We start from the raw sequence: 14,046 nt of genomic DNA, 5'->3' as shown, positions 1-14,046 counted from the left end.
GCTACTACTTCATGTAAAGGGACAAATCAAAGTTAAAGTCTCTAGGGCAAGAATCATTAAAGTCTCTTTCTCTCGACTAGAGAAAGCATCAAAGTCTCTCAAAATGGCGTCGCAGCAAATTGGGTCATAGTAGCTACGAAGTCAAAATGGCGGGATGTCCGAAGATAGAGAGAGCTTCCCTCTCGTGCACCTGGGTTTTATAGACAACAGTTCAAGTCCTGTAGGGTCTCCATTGGTGGGTTCATAGGTTAGCTTCAAATTGACCAATCAAAAACGACAGTTCTCAAGCTTTTACTTAAGCATACATTATCCTTGGAGATGGGTACGCAATTTGCAACATTGTTTCTCGATTAGCTTACTCTCAGAGGCTCCATTGTCCGCACCTGCAAGCCGACCTTGAATTTAAGAGAAAATATGCCATGCTGGCACCAACTTTAAGATAAGCATGCGAGCAGTCTCTGTGGAAAAGTACAGCTTCAAGCAGAAATACACGTTTAATAGCACAGTGGAAAAATACGAACGTTTAAACCGTGAGACCAGGCAACTAGGCCAAAGCCTCCGCTAAAGTAATGCTAAGCTAAGGCATTTCAAATAAGCAAAATCGTAGCACACGTTTATGATTATGTCGAATTAGTGCATTTCTAATACACCACGTTATATAAAGCACGCGTATAAATGATGGCAAACTACTCTGAGGGCACATTTTGTCCCCGTACAATCTTTATTAATTCGGTTAATGTCACACATGATTATTTCAGCACTACGTTTATGCGTTAATAAATCAAAACCTTCATTTTCTGCTTCATCAGGCGCTAGGCCTACCCACACAAGTGAGGTATCATTTTTATCGGGAGACGTGGGGGAACGCTGGGTGGAAGGAAATTTGTGGCTCCTCTCAGATTCCAGAACTTTCTGCCACAGAAATGTGAGGAACATGTGTTTTTTTAGCCAAATTTTGAGGTTTGCAAAGGATTCTGGGTAACAGAACCTGGTCCGAGCCACACAAGTCACCCCTCCTTGGATTCCCCTAGGTCTCTAGTTTTCAGAAATGCATAGGTTTGGTAGGTTTCCCTAGGTGGCGGCTGAGCTAGAGGCCAAAATCTACAGGTAGTCACTTTGCTAAAAACAGCTCTGTTTTCTGTGATATGTCCACGTTGTGTTTTGGGGCATATCCTGTCGCGGGCGCTAGGCCTACCCACACAAGTGAGGTATCATTTTTATCGGGAGACATGGGGGAACGCTGGGTGGAAGGAAATTTGTGGCTCCTCTCAGATTCCAGAACTTTCTGCCACAGAAATGTGAGGAACATGTGTTTTTTTAGCCAAATTTTGAGGTTTGCAAAGGATTCTGGGTAACAGAACCTGGTCCGAGCCACACAAGTCACCCCTCCTTGGATTCCCCTAGGTCTCTAGTTTTCAGAAATGCATAGGTTTTGTAGGTTTCCCTAGGTGGCGGCTGAGCTAGAGGCCAAAATCTACAGGTAGTCACTTTGCTAAAAACAGCTCTGTTTTCTGTGATATGTCCACGTTGTGTTTTGGGGCATATCCTGTCGCGGGCGCTAGGCCTACCCACACAAGTGAGGTATCATTTTTATCGGGAGACATGGGGGAACGCTGGGTGGAAGGAAATTTGTGGCTCCTCTCAGATTCCAGAACTTTCTGCCACAGAAATGTGAGGAACATGTGTTTTTTTAGCCAAATTTTGAGGTTTGCAAAGGATTCTGGGTAACAGAACCTGGTCCGAGCCCCGCAAGTCACCCCTCCTTGGATCCCCCTAGGTCTCTAGTTTTCAGAAATGCACAGGTTTGGTAGGTTTCCCTAGGTGGCGGCTGAGCTAGAGGCCATAATCTACAGGTAGTCACTTTGCTAAAAACAGCTCTGTTTTCTGTGATATGTCCACGTTGTGTTTTGGGGCATATCCTGTCGCGGGCGCTAGGCCTACCCACACAAGTGAGGTATCATTTTTATCGGGAGACGTGGGGGAACGCTGGGTGGAAGGAAATTTGTGGCTCCTCTCAGATTCCAGAACTTTCTGCCACAGAAATGTGAGGAACATGTGTTTTTTTAGCCAAATTTTGAGGTTTGCAAAGGATTCTGGGTAACAGAACCTGGTCCGAGCCACACAAGTCACCCCTCCTTGGATTCCCCTAGGTCTCTAGTTTTCAGAAATGCATAGGTTTTGTAGGTTTCCCTAGGTGGCGGCTGAGCTAGAGGCCAAAATCTACAGGTAGTCACTTTGCTAAAAACAGCTCTGTTTTCTGTGATATGTCCACGTTGTGTTTTGGGGCATATCCTGTCGCGGGCGCTAGGCCTACCCACACAAGTGAGGTATCATTTTTATCGGGAGACATGGGGGAACGCTGGGTGGAAGGAAATTTGTGGCTCCTCTCAGATTCCAGAACTTTCTGCCACAGAAATGTGAGGAACATGTGTTTTTTTAGCCAAATTTTGAGGTTTGCAAAGGATTCTGGGTAACAGAACCTGGTCCGAGCCCCGCAAGTCACCCCTCCTTGGATCCCCCTAGGTCTCTAGTTTTCAGAAATGCACAGGTTTGGTAGGTTTCCCTAGGTGGCGGCTGAGCTAGAGGCCATAATCTACAGGTAGTCACTTTGCTAAAAACAGCTCTGTTTTCTGTGATATGTCCACGTTGTGTTTTGGGGCATATCCTGTCGCGGGCGCTAGGCCTACCCACACAAGTGAGGTATCATTTTTATCGGGAGACGTGGGGGAACGCTGGGTGGAAGGAAATTTGTGGCTCCTCTCAGATTCCAGAACTTTCTGCCACAGAAATGTGAGGAACATGTGTTTTTTTAGCCAAATTTTGAGGTTTGCAAAGGATTCTGGGTAACAGAACCTGGTCCGAGCCACACAAGTCACCCCTCCTTGGATTCCCCTAGGTCTCTAGTTTTCAGAAATGCATAGGTTTTGTAGGTTTCCCTAGGTGGCGGCTGAGCTAGAGGCCAAAATCTACAGGTAGTCACTTTGCTAAAAACAGCTCTGTTTTCTGTGATATGTCCACGTTGTGTTTTGGGGCATATCCTGTCGCGGGCGCTAGGCCTACCCACACAAGTGAGGTATCATTTTTATCGGGAGACATGGGGGAACGCTGGGTGGAAGGAAATTTGTGGCTCCTCTTAGATTCCAGAACTTTCTGCCACAGAAATGTGAGGAACATGTGTTTTTTTAGCCAAATTTTGAGGTTTGCAAAGGATTCTGGGTAACAGAACCTGGTCCGAGCCCCGCAAGTCACCCCTCCTTGGATCCCCCTAGGTCTCTAGTTTTCAGAAATGCACAGGTTTGGTAGGTTTCCCTAGGTGGCGGCTGAGCTAGAGGCCATAATCTACAGGTAGTCACTTTGCTAAAAACAGCTCTGTTTTCTGTGATATGTCCACGTTGTGTTTTGGGGCATATCCTGTCGCGGGCGCTAGGCCTACCCACACAAGTGAGGTATCATTTTTATCGGGAGACGTGGGGGAACGCTGGGTGGAAGGAAATTTGTGGCTCCTCTCAGATTCCAGAACTTTCTGCCACAGAAATGTGAGGAACATGTGTTTTTTTAGCCAAATTTTGAGGTTTGCAAAGGATTCTGGGTAACAGAACCTGGTCCGAGCCCCGCAAGTCACCCCTCCTTGGATCCCCCTAGGTCTCTAGTTTTCAGAAATGCACAGGTTTGGTAGGTTTCCCTAGGTGGCGGCTGAGCTAGAGGCCAAAATCTACAGGTAGTCACTTTGCTAAAAACAGCTCTGTTTTCTGTGATATGTCCACGTTGTGTTTTGGGGCATATCCTGTCGCGGGCGCTAGGCCTACCCACACAAGTGAGGTATCATTTTTATCGGGAGACGTGGGGGAATGCTGGGTGGAAGGAAATTTGTCGCTCCTCTCAGATTCCAGAACTTTCTGCCACAGAAATGTGAGGAACATGTGTTTTTTTAGCCAAATTTTGAGGTTTGCAAAGGATTCTGGGTAACAGAACCTGGTCCGAGCCCCGCAAGTCACCCCTCCTTGGATCCCCCTAGGTCTCTAGTTTTCAGAAATGCACAGGTTTGGTAGGTTTCCCTAGGTGGCGGCTGAGCTAGAGGCCAAAATCTACAGGTAGTCACTTTGCTAAAAACAGCTCTGTTTTCTGTGATATGTCCACATTGTGTTTTGGGGCATATCCTGTCGCGGGCGCTAGGCCTACCCACACAAGTGAGGTATCATTTTTATCGGGAGACGTGGGGGAACGCTGGGTGGAAGGAAATTTGTGGCTCCTCTCAGATTCCAGAACTTTCTGCCACAGAAATGTGAGGAACATGTGTTTTTTTAGCCAAATTTTGAGGTTTGCAAAGGATTCTGGGTAACAGAACCTGGTCCGAGCCACACAAGTCACCCCTCCTTGGATTCCCCTAGGTCTCTAGTTTTCAGAAATGCATAGGTTTGGTACGTTTCCCTAGGTGGCGGCTGAGCTAGAGGCCAAAATCTACAGGTAGTCACTTTGCTAAAAACAGCTCTGTTTTCTGTGATATGTCCACGTTGTGTTTTGGGGCATATCCTGTCGCGGGCGCTAGGCCTACCCACACAAGTGAGGTATCATTTTTATCGGGAGACGTGGGGGAACGCTGGGTGGAAGGACATTTGTGGCTCCTCTCAGATTCCAGAACTTTCTGCCACAGAAATGTGAGGAACATGTGTTTTTTTAGCCAAATTTTGAGGTTTGCAAAGGATTCTGGGTAACAGAACCTGGTCCGAGCCACACAAGTCACCCCTCCTTGGATTCCCCTAGGTCTCTAGTTTTCAGAAATGCATAGGTTTTGTAGGTTTCCCTAGGTGGCGGCTGAGCTAGAGGCCAAAATCTACAGGTAGTCACTTTGCTAAAAACAGCTCTGTTTTCTGTGATATGTCCACGTTGTGTTTTGGGGCATATCCTGTCGCGGGCGCTAGGCCTACCCACACAAGTGAGGTATCATTTTTATCGGGAGACGTGGGGGAACGCTGGGTGGAAGGAAATTTGTGGCTCCTCTCAGATTCCAGAACTTTCTGCCACAGAAATGTGAGGAACATGTGTTTTTTTAGCCAAATTTTGAGGTTTGCAAAGGATTCTGGGTAACAGAACCTGGTCCGAGCCCCGCAAGTCACCCCTCCTTGGATCCCACTAGGTCTCTAGTTTTCAGAAATGCACAGGTTTGGTAGGTTTCCCGAGGTGGCGGCTGAGCTAGAGGCCAAAATCTACAGGTAGTCACTTTGCTAAAAACAGCTCTGTTTTCTGTGATATGTCCACGTTGTGTTTTGGGGCATATCCTGTCGCGGGCGCTATGCCTACCCACACAAGTGAGGTATCATTTTTATCGGGAGACGTGGGGAAACGCTAGGTGGAAGGAAATTTGTGGCTCCTCTCAGATTCCAGAACTTTCTGCCACAGAAATGTGAGGAACATGTGTTTTTTTAGCCAAATTTTGAGGTTTGCAAAGGATTCTGGGTAACCGAACCTGGTCCGAGCCACACAAGTCACCCCTCCTTGGATTCCCCTAGGTCTCTAGTTTTCAGAAATGCACAGGTTTGGTAGGTTTCCCTAGGTGGCGGCTGAGCTAGAGGCCAAAATCTACAGGTAGTCACTTTGCTAAAAACAGCTCTGTTTTCTGTGATGTGTCCAGGTTGTGTTTTGGGGCATATTCTGTCGCGGGCGCTAGGCCTACCCACACAAGTGAGGTATCATTTTTATCGGGAGACGTGGGGGAATGCTGGGTGGAAGGAAATTTGTCGCTCCTCTCAGATTCCAGAACTTTCTGCCACAGAAATGTGAGGAACATGTGTTTTTTTAGCCAAATTTTGAGGTTTGCAAAGGATTCTGGGTAACAGAACCTGGTCCGAGCCCCGCAAGTCACCCCTCCTTGGATCCCCCTAGGTCTCTAGTTTTCAGAAATGCACAGGTTTGGTAGGTTTCCCTAGGTGGCGGCTGAGCTAGAGGCCAAAATCTACAGGTAGTCACTTTGCTAAAAACAGCTCTGTTTTCTGTGATATGTCCACGTTGTGTTTTGGGGCATATCCTGTCGCGGGCGCTAGGCCTACCCACACAAGTGAGGTATCATTTTTATCGGGAGACGTGGGGGAACACTGGGTGGAAGGAAATTTGTGGCTCCTCTCAGATTCCAGAACTTTCTGCCACAGAAATGTGAGGAACATGTGTTTTTTTAGCCAAATTTTGAGGTTTGCAAAGGATTCTGGGTAACAGAACCTGGTCCGAGCCACACAAGTCACCCCTCCTTGGATTCCCCTAGGTCTCTAGTTTTCAGAAATGCACAGGTTTGGTAGGTTTCCCTAGGTGGCGGCTGAGCTAGAGGCCAAAATCTACAGGTAGTCACTTTGCTAAAAACAGCTCTGTTTTCTGTGATATGTCCACGTTGTGTTTTGGGGCATATCCTGTCGCGGGCGCTAGGCCTACCCACACAAGTGAGGTATCATTTTTATCGGGAGACATGGGGGAACGCTTGGTGGAAGGAAATTTGTGGCTCCTCTCAGATTCCAGAACTTTCTGGCACAGAAATGTGAGGAACATGTGTTTTTTTAGCCAAATTTTGAGGTTTGCAAAGGATTCAGGGTAACAGAACCTGGTCCGAGCCCCGCAAGTCACCCCTCCTTGGATCCCCCTAGGTCTCTAGTTTTCAGAAATGCACAGGTTTGGTAGGTTTCCCTAGGTGGCGGCTGAGCTAGAGGCCATAATCTACAGGTAGTCACTTTGCTAAAAACAGCTCTGTTTTCTGTGATATGTCCACGTTGTGTTTTGGGGCATATCCTGTCGCGTGCGCTAGGCCTACCCACACAAGTGAGGTATCATTTTTATCGGGAGACGTGGGGGAACGCTGGGTGGAAGGAAATTTGTGGCTCCTCTCAGATTCCAGAACTTTCTGCCACAGAAATATGAGGAACATGTGTTTTTTTAGCCAAATTTTGAGGTTTGCAAAGGATTCTGGGTAACAGAACCTGGTCCGAGCCCCGCAAGTCACCCCTCCTTGGATCCCCCTAGGTCTCTAGTTTTCAGAAATGCACAGGTTTGGTAGGTTTCCCTAGGTGGCGGCTGAGCTAGAGGCCAAAATCTACAGGTAGTCACTTTGCTAAAAACAGCTCTGTTTTCTGTGATATGTCCACGTTGTGTTTTGGGGCATATCCTGTCGCGGGCGCTAGGCCTACCCACACAAGTGAGGTATCATTTTTATCGGGAGACGTGGGGGAACGCTGGGTGGAAGGAAATTTGTGGCTCCTCTCAGATTCCAGAACTTTCTGCCACAGAAATGTGAGGAACATGTGTTTTTTTAGCCAAATTTTGAGGTTTGCAAAGGATTCTGGGTAACAGAACCTGGTCCGAGCCCCGCAAGTCACCCCTCCTTGGATCCCCCTAGGTCTCTAGTTTTCAGAAATGCACAGGTTTGGTAGGTTTCCCTAGGTGGCGGCTGAGCTAGAGGCCAAAATCTACAGGTAGTCACTTTGCTAAAAACAGCTCTGTTTTCTGTGATATGTCCACGTTGTGTTTTGGGGCATATCCTGTCGCGGGCGCTAGGCCTACCCACACAAGTGAGGTATCATTTTTATCGGGAGACGTGGGGGAACGCTGGGTGGAAGGAAATTTGTGGCTCCTCTCAGATTCCAGAACTTTCTGCCACAGAAATGTGAGGAACATGTGTTTTTTTAGCCAAATTTTGAGGTTTGCAAAGGATTCTGGGTAACAGAACCTGGTCCGAGCCACACAAGTCACCCCTCCTTGGATTCCCCTAGGTCTCTAGTTTTCAGAAATGCACAGGTTTGGTAGGTTTCCCTAGGTGGCGGCTGAGCTAGAGGCCAAAATCTACAGGTAGTCACTTTGCTAAAAACAGCTCTGTTTTCTGTGATATGTCCACGTTGTGTTTTGGGGCATATCCTGTCGCGGGCGCTAGGCCTACCCACACAAGTGAGGTATCATTTTTATCGGGAGACGTGGGGGAACGCTGGGTGGAAGGAAATTTGTGGCTCCTCTCAGATTCCAGAACTTTCTGCCACAGAAATGTGAGGAACATGTGTTTTTTTAGCCAAATTTTGAGGTTTGCAAAGGATTCTGGGTAACAGAACCTGGTCCGAGCCACACAAGTCACCCCTCCTTGGATTCCCCTAGGTCTCTAGTTTTCAGAAATGCATAGGTTTGGTAGGTTTCCCTAGGTGGCGGCTGAGCTAGAGGCCAAAATCTACAGGTAGTCACTTTGCTAAAAACAGCTCTGTTTTCTGTGATATGTCCACGTTGTGTTTTGGGGCATATCCTGTCGCGGGCGCTAGGCCTACCCACACAAGTGAGGTATCATTTTTATCGGGAGACATGGGGGAACGCTGGGTGGAAGGAAATTTGTGGCTCCTCTCAGATTCCAGAACTTTCTGCCACAGAAATGTGAGGAACATGTGTTTTTTTAGCCAAATATTGAGGTTTGCAAAGGATTCTGGGTAACAGAACCTGGTCCGAGCCACACAAGTCACCCCTCCTTGGATTCCCCTAGGTCTCTAGTTTTCAGAAATGCATAGGTTTTGTAGGTTTCCCTAGGTGGCGGCTGAGCTAGAGGCCAAAATCTACAGGTAGTCACTTTGCTAAAAACAGCTCTGTTTTCTGTGATATGTCCACGTTGTGTTTTGGGGCATATCCTGTCGCGGGCGCTAGGCCTACCCACACAAGTGAGGTATCATTTTTATCGGGAGACATGGGGGAACGCTGGGTGGAAGGAAATTTGTGGCTCCTCTTAGATTCCAGAACTTTCTGCCACAGAAATGTGAGGAACATGTGTTTTTTTAGCCAAATTTTGAGGTTTGCAAAGGATTCTGGGTAACAGAACCTGGTCCGAGCCCCGCAAGTCACCCCTCCTTGGATCCCCCTAGGTCTCTAGTTTTCAGAAATGCACAGGTTTGGTAGGTTTCCCTAGGTGGCGGCTGAGCTAGAGGCCATAATCTACAGGTAGTCACTTTGCTAAAAACAGCTCTGTTTTCTGTGATATGTCCACGTTGTGTTTTGGGGCATATCCTGTCGCGGGCGCTAGGCCTACCCACACAAGTGAGGTATCATTTTTATCGGGAGACGTGGGGGAACGCTGGGTGGAAGGAAATTTGTGGCTCCTCTCAGATTCCAGAACTTTCTGCCACAGAAATGTGAGGAACATGTGTTTTTTTAGCCAAATTTTGAGGTTTGCAAAGGATTCTGGGTAACAGAACCTGGTCCGAGCCCCGCAAGTCACCCCTCCTTGGATCCCCCTAGGTCTCTAGTTTTCAGAAATGCACAGGTTTGGTAGGTTTCCCTAGGTGGCGGCTGAGCTAGAGGCCAAAATCTACAGGTAGTCACTTTGCTAAAAACAGCTCTGTTTTCTGTGATATGTCCACGTTGTGTTTTGGGGCATATCCTGTCGCGGGCGCTATGCCTACCCACACAAGTGAGGTATCATTTTTATCGGGAGACGTGGGGGAACGCTAGGTGGAAGGAAATTTGTGGCTCCTCTCAGATTCCAGAACTTTCTGCCACAGAAATGTGAGGAACATGTGTTTTTTTAGCCAAATTTTGAGGTTTGCAAAGGATTCTGGGTAACCGAACCTGGTCCGAGCCACACAAGTCACCCCTCCTTGGATTCCCCTAGGTCTCTAGTTTTCAGAAATGCACAGGTTTGGTAGGTTTCCCTAGGTGGCGGCTGAGCTAGAGGCCAAAATCTACAGGTAGTCACTTTGCTAAAAACAGCTCTGTTTTCTGTGATGTGTCCAGGTTGTGTTTTGGGGCATATCCTGTCGCGGGCGCTAGGCCTACCCACACAAGTGAGGTATCATTTTTATCGGGAGACGTGGGGGAATGCTGGGTGGAAGGAAATTTGTCGCTCCTCTCAGATTCCAGAACTTTCTGCCACAGAAATGTGAGGAACATGTGTTTTTTTAGCCAAATTTTGAGGTTTGCAAAGGATTCTGGGTAACAGAACCTGGTCCGAGCCCCGCAAGTCACCCCTCCTTGGATCCCCCTAGGTCTCTAGTTTTCAGAAATGCACAGGTTTGGTAGGTTTCCCTAGGTGGCGGCTGAGCTAGAGGCCAAAATCTACAGGTAGTCACTTTGCTAAAAACAGCTCTGTTTTCTGTGATATGTCCACATTGTGTTTTGGGGCATATCCTGTCGCGGGCGCTAGGCCTACCCACACAAGTGAGGTATCATTTTTATCGGGAGACGTGGGGGAACGCTGGGTGGAAGGAAATTTGTGGCTCCTCTCAGATTCCAGAACTTTCTGCCACAGAAATGTGAGGAACATGTGTTTTTTTAGCCAAATTTTGAGGTTTGCAAAGGATTCTGGGTAACAGAACCTGGTCCGAGCCACACAAGTCACCCCTCCTTGGATTCCCCTAGGTCTCTAGTTTTCAGAAATGCATAGGTTTGGTACGTTTCCCTAGGTGGCGGCTGAGCTAGAGGCCAAAATCTACAGGTAGTCACTTTGCTAAAAACAGCTCTGTTTTCTGTGATATGTCCACGTTGTGTTTTGGGGCATATCCTGTCGCGGGCGCTAGGCCTACCCACACAAGTGAGGTATCATTTTTATCGGGAGACGTGGGGGAACGCTGGGTGGAAGGACATTTGTGGCTCCTCTCAGATTCCAGAACTTTCTGCCACAGAAATGTGAGGAACATGTGTTTTTTTAGCCAAATTTTGAGGTTTGCAAAGGATTCTGGGTAACAGAACCTGGTCCGAGCCACACAAGTCACCCCTCCTTGGATCCCCCTAGGTCTCTAGTTTTCAGAAATGCACAGGTTTGGTAGGTTTCCCTAGGTGGCGGCTGAGCTAGAGGCCATAATCTACAGGTAGTCACTTTGCTAAAAACAGCTCTGTTTTCTGTGATATGTCCACGTTGTGTTTTGGGGCATATCCTGTCGCGGGCGCTAGGCCTACCCACACAAGTGAGGTATCATTTTTATCGGGAGACGTGGGGGAACGCTGGGTGGAAGGAAATTTGTGGCTCCTCTCAGATTCCAGAACTTTCTGCCACAGAAATGTGAGGAACATGTGTTTTTTTAGCCAAATTTTGAGGTTTGCAAAGGATTCTGGGTAACAGAACCTGGTCCGAGCCACACAAGTCACCCCTCCTTGGATTCCCCTAGGTCTCTAGTTTTCAGAAATGCATAGGTTTTGTAGGTTTCCCTAGGTGGCGGCTGAGCTAGAGGCCAAAATCTACAGGTAGTCACTTTGCTAAAAACAGCTCTGTTTTCTGTGATATGTCCACGTTGTGTTTTGGGGCATATCCTGTCGCGGGCGCTAGGCCTACCCACACAAGTGAGGTATCATTTTTATCGGGAGACATGGGGGAACGCTGGGTGGAAGGAAATTTGTGGCTCCTCTTAGATTCCAGAACTTTCTGCCACAGAAATGTGAGGAACATGTGTTTTTTTAGCCAAATTTTGAGGTTTGCAAAGGATTCTGGGTAACAGAACCTGGTCCGAGCCCCGCAAGTCACCCCTCCTTGGATCCCCCTAGGTCTCTAGTTTTCAGAAATGCACAGGTTTGGTAGGTTTCCCTAGGTGGCGGCTGAGCTAGAGGCCATAATCTACAGGTAGTCACTTTGCTAAAAACAGCTCTGTTTTCTGTGATATGTCCACGTTGTGTTTTGGGGCATATCCTGTCGCGGGCGCTAGGCCTACCCACACAAGTGAGGTATCATTTTTATCGGGAGACGTGGGGGAACGCTGGGTGGAAGGAAATTTGTGGCTCCTCTCAGATTCCAGAACTTTCTGCCACAGAAATGTGAGGAACATGTGTTTTTTTAGCCAAATTTTGAGGTTTGCAAAGGATTCTGGGTAACAGAACCTGGTCCGAGCCCCGCAAGTCACCCCTCCTTGGATCCCCCTAGGTCTCTAGTTTTCAGAAATGCACAGGTTTGGTAGGTTTCCCTAGGTGGCGGCTGAGCTAGAGGCCAAAATCTACAGGTAGTCACTTTGCTAAAAACAGCTCTGTTTTCTGTGATATGTCCACGTTGTGTTTTGGGGCATATCCTGTCGCGGGCGCTAGGCCTACCCACACAAGTGAGGTATCATTTTTATCGGGAGACGTGGGGGAATGCTGGGTGGAAGGAAATTTGTCGCTCCTCTCAGATTCCAGAACTTTCTGCCACAGAAATGTGAGGAACATGTGTTTTTTTAGCCAAATTTTGAGGTTTGCAAAGGATTCTGGGTAACAGAACCTGGTCCGAGCCCCGCAAGTCACCCCTCCTTGGATCCCCCTAGGTCTCTAGTTTTCAGAAATGCACAGGTTTGGTAGGTTTCCCTAGGTGGCGGCTGAGCTAGAGGCCAAAATCTACAGGTAGTCACTTTGCTAAAAACAGCTCTGTTTTCTGTGATATGTCCACATTGTGTTTTGGGGCATATCCTGTCGCGGGCGCTAGGCCTACCCACACAAGTGAGGTATCATTTTTATCGGGAGACGTGGGGGAACGCTGGGTGGAAGGAAATTTGTGGCTCCTCTCAGATTCCAGAACTTTCTGCCACAGAAATGTGAGGAACATGTGTTTTTTTAGCCAAATTTTGAGGTTTGCAAAGGATTCTGGGTAACAGAACCTGGTCCGAGCCACACAAGTCACCCCTCCTTGGATTCCCCTAGGTCTCTAGTTTTCAGAAATGCATAGGTTTGGTACGTTTCCCTAGGTGGCGGCTGAGCTAGAGGCCAAAATCTACAGGTAGTCACTTTGCTAAAAACAGCTCTGTTTTCTGTGATATGTCCACGTTGTGTTTTGGGGCATATCCTGTCGCGGGCGCTAGGCCTACCCACACAAGTGAGGTATCATTTTTATCGGGAGACGTGGGGGAACGCTGGGTGGAAGGACATTTGTGGCTCCTCTCAGATTCCAGAACTTTCTGCCACAGAAATGTGAGGAACATGTGTTTTTTTAGCCAAATTTTGAGGTTTGCAAAGGATTCTGGGTAACAGAACCTGGTCCGAGCCACACAAGTCACCCCTCCTTGGATTCCCCTAGGTCTCTAGTTTTCAGAAATGCATAGGTTTTGTAGGTTTCCCTAGGTGGCGGCTGAGCTAGAGGCCAAAATCTACAGGTAGTCACTTTGCTAAAAACAGCTCTGTTTTCTGTGATATGTCCACGTTGTGTTTTGGGGCATATCCTGTCGCGGGCGCTAGGCCTACCCACACAAGTGAGGTATCATTTTTATCGGGAGACGTGGGGGAACGCTGGGTGGAAGGAAATTTGTGGCTCCTCTCAGATTCCAGAACTTTCTGCCACAGAAATGTGAGGAACATGTGTTTTTTTAGCCAAATTTTGAGGTTTGCAAAGGATTCTGGGTAACAGAACCTGGTCCGAGCCCCGCAAGTCACCCCTCCTTGGATCCCACTAGGTCTCTAGTTTTCAGAAATGCACAGGTTTGGTAGGTTTCCCGAGGTGGCGGCTGAGCTAGAGGCCAAAATCTACAGGTAGTCACTTTGCTAAAAACAGCTCTGTTTTCTGTGATATGTCCACGTTGTGTTTTGGGGCATATCCTGTCGCGGGCGCTATGCCTACCCACACAAGTGAGGTATCATTTTTATCGGGAGACGTGGGGAAACGCTAGGTGGAAGGAAATTTGTGGCTCCTCTCAGATTCCAGAACTTTCTGCCACAGAAATGTGAGGAACATGTGTTTTTTTAGCCAAATTTTGAGGTTTGCAAAGGATTCTGGGTAACCGAACCTGGTCCGAGCCACACAAGTCACCCCTCCTTGGATTCCCCTAGGTCTCTAGTTTTCAGAAATGCACAGGTTTGGTAGGTTTCCCTAGGTGGCGGCTGAGCTAGAGGCCAAAATCTACAGGTAGTCACTTTGCTAAAAACAGCTCTGTTTTCTGTGATGTGTCCAGGTTGTGTTTTGGGGCATATTCTGTCGCGGGCGCTAGGCCTACCCACACAAGTGAGGTATCATTTTTATCGGGAGACGTGGGGGAATGCTGGGTGGAAGGAAATTTGTCGCTCCTCTCAGATTCCAGAACTTTCTGCCACAGAAATGTGAGGAACATGTGTTTTTTTAGCCAAATTTTGAGGTTTGCAAAGGATTCTGGGTAACAGAACCTG

The sequence above is a fragment of the Pleurodeles waltl genome, chromosome 2_1 (assembly GCF_031143425.1).
Source record: "Pleurodeles waltl isolate 20211129_DDA chromosome 2_1, aPleWal1.hap1.20221129, whole genome shotgun sequence".
In the NCBI taxonomy this organism is placed as follows: Eukaryota; Metazoa; Chordata; class Amphibia; order Caudata; family Salamandridae; genus Pleurodeles; species Pleurodeles waltl.
The sequence above is the reverse complement of the archived record's forward strand: the minus strand, read 5'-3'. Positions refer to the sequence as shown.